Source organism: Melampsora larici-populina (genome assembly GCF_000204055.1).
Source record: "Melampsora larici-populina 98AG31 unplaced genomic scaffold MELLAscaffold_10, whole genome shotgun sequence".
NCBI lineage: Eukaryota > Fungi > Basidiomycota > Pucciniomycetes > Pucciniales > Melampsoraceae > Melampsora > Melampsora laricis-populina.
The window spans coordinates 1,601,071-1,604,580 of NW_006768774.1; positions in this window are offsets into that span (position 1 = coordinate 1,601,071).

Below are 3,510 nucleotides of genomic sequence, written 5' to 3' on the forward strand. Positions count from 1 at the left end.
TACTTCATAATCCTACATCAGATAAGGCAAGAATAAATAAACTTTGTAGTTTGACTATGTATATGATAAGATGCACATACATTCTCTTTAGATCTCTTGGTAGATGTACCAGCACTACTTTGGCTTCCTGCAGGTGATCGAGATCGAACACGTTTGCTACTCGAAGAAAGCGTCTAAGGAGGGTAAGAAATCGAAAATAAAGTCACAGTCAGCCATGTCAGCAGATATCAGAAAAGGAGAGAAACAATAAGAAAACAACTGACCTTTCCCTTTGCAGTCGGCTTTGCTTTAGGTGCTGCTTTGTGTTTTTTTGCAATAGGATTTGGTGGTCGAGGCGATGCGGACCGACGAGAAAGTGGTCCAGCATCAGGATCATCTTCGTCTGGCAACGACAGAGTGACAGCTACTCGGGAATCTCGAGGTGGAACAATGAATCCTTTTTGTTTGCGAGAAGGACTTGGTGGCCGGAGTTGTCGAGTTGATGAACTACCCGGAACGATAAGGCTTTGTGATGAGCTTTGCGATAATTTTTTAGTGAGACCCATTCTGAAAAGGTAGCAAAAAGGGGAAAAGGAAATATTAAGAAAGGTCTTTTATAAGATAGGAGACCGTGTGGAGTGATGAAGATGTTAGGGTGATTGATACACTCACCTTAATATCACGAATAAAGCCAGTCGAAAATGTGAACCACAAGCCAGCCAGATGGAAAAATGTGGCCAGGGGTCTTGTTCCATCGTGTCAAGGAGTATCGGTGGCGTCGTCAAACTGGCGGTCACGGTGGTATTGCCGAAATGGGAAGGTGGTATTGAGTGGCGGTGTGGGTAGAGGGTTACTGGGTTTCCTGCGCTCTATAGCGCAGGAAACTCGGCCCCGGCCGTCAAAATGCGGAGCGGACGCTGCGCTATAAAATTTCAACCTGCCCATGAGCGGAGCGCAAGCCCCGCTCTTTATGGCGGGAAAATAGCGGACCGCTCCGCTATCGCTCCGCAACCACTTTTTCATGCGGAGCGGTTCCGGTATTGCTTTCTTGTAGTGAATCTAATAGAACAAAATGCTCATGGAGAATAATTCAGCCATCTGGACTGTTTCCTCAAATTTTTTGGTAAGCACAAAATTTGGCTAAATGGAAAGATGAATTGTCAATTAATGAGAAAATATAATCAAAGAAAATTGGAATACATACCAATAGCTCTTGATTGAGAGCATTGATATCCTCCCAGTCACCAGCATCAAAAGTGATCCCATAGAAGTGTGCAACTTTCACAGCATCAGATCACAACTCAAGTCACTGGCAGACCAGATCATCCTGATTGAAGTATTTTCCCCATCAATCAGCTATTTAACTACTTAGCTGTCTGCTAAAATCATATTTTAAGTTCTACAACATAACATGAACTACCTAACACACTTACTTTCGTGGGCATGTTTGTAATTGATGCTCATTGCCATGGAAACAAAGGTGAGCACAGTGGCTGCTACAAATGCTTCTTAGGAAAAAACAACTGCACATGGGGTCCGAAGAACATCCTTGTGGGTCAAATGATTAAACTGCTAAGTATCAAAATTCAGACAGTATTCCAAGCAACCCTGGGCCAGCAACACAGGTGTTGCGTGCTGTGCTGTGCTTGCATTGCGGTTTTCTGACCGCACTGCACCAAAAAATTGATTTCAAGGTTTCAGACTGACTTGCCGTGCAACAAGATGTGTCACATCAACAGATTTTTTGGGCGGCAACAACATTTGTTGTGTGACTGCCCAAAAAACATAATTACAGTGTTTTTTTGGTGCTGTTGTGCCTGTTGTGTTGCATGGTGGTCATGGCTTTGAAAAACCCAAGATTACCTTTTGTTGTTGCTGTACTTACCACAACACAGTGTCTGCTGCTGGGTGTTGTTGTGTGTTGTGGAGCAATGCACCAAAAAATATCCTTGCTGTGGTGTGGTGCATTGCTGGCACAGGGTTGTTCCAGGAATGACTTAGTTATGGCATGCAAATGTATGCAAGTTCAAGTGGAATGCAAGTAGATCCAACCGCTCTGACACAGCTACTTCATATGGTCACTGTGGGCCATGGAAACACATAATCCCCCTTGTGGAAACAAACCTACATATACTGACACACGACATCCAACCATGTCACCACATCTGGTTGAAGAGATTACCAAGTATTGTCTTGCTGAAGAACATCTGGTAAGAACATCTGGTGGCGACATCTATGCCTGCAGTCTTTCTCAAGAACTTTGCAGCATGTCTTTAGAATGAAATAAGTTGGATCAACATCAGAGTATCATACATTTGGGGGTCTAATGTAGATAAGTGGTCAACCAACGTGTGCAGCAGCATGCCAGAAGTAATGATAAAGATTAAAGAGTATGAGGTATGTTGTATGATTCTCTTTGAATGTTACTGAATGGGCTTTAGAATTGGTCAGGGTAGGGTTGAGGTTTTAAGGGAACACAAGCCAGCTTATATATGTCAGATGCTGCTTTCTCCTTCCCATAAGTGAAGGCTTTGCATGTGGGGAGGTTTTTGAATGTTTGGCAATTGTGTTGGGTTGATGGCATGTCAAAGTGGGCTATTTAGTATTTCTCTCAGCCTGATTCCTAAATCATTCACAAATACTTACATATCTCCTGACATAAGGGTATTGTAGAAGCAGATCTAACCTCCAATTGAGGCTCAGAAGCTCATGTGGCTGAATAATTTCAAGGATCAGTTGTCAATAATGGGGTAATGTGGAACAAATTTGGTAGGTACTATAAGGACCATTTCATACAAACATCCCATGAATGATTGGGTGGGGGAATATAAGATCAATAGAAGTCTTGGTGGAAAGGATAAGGTCACACAAATACTGACCAATTATTGGTCCGGCACCATCATGCATGTATTGGGATGTGTCAGGCCACTTGCATGTGCTTATTTTGCAAACACTTGCATGTTGTGTTCCCCTTTGGAGTTCTGAAAATTCATGCTGTGCAGGACCCAGGATAGCTCCTATAAATATACATTGTGTCAAAACTTGATCTTTGGACCCTGCAGCTCCAATCATGTGGTGGGTGTGGCGCAAAAAGTGCACCTTTTGGGTGTGCCCAGGCATAGTTGTGAGGGCACACCCAAAAAGTTGAGATATTGGGTGGGCGCTGTAGTATTTAAAGCTCAACAAGAGCTTTACAACACCTAAGAAGGTATAATCTACTACGTGTAATATAGTAGAAGCTGCCTAAAGACTGCCTTCTTCAAAGAAACCAGCACAGGGGCACTTGCTGACCACTTTGTGATAACAGAGAAATAGATAAAGCACCAGAGAAAATAAAGCAATACTGTTGTTAAGTATTATTCCCAGAGTTTAAGCGCAAAAAGTCACACACTATGTTTTATTACTAGCAATACTGTTGTAAGTATTATTCCCAATTAGACTTGTAGTCTTTAACACACGTAAATAAATTTCTCCTTGCTTTGAAGGGGCGGATTTAAGTGATCTTAGTACAAATATAGTAAATAAATGATG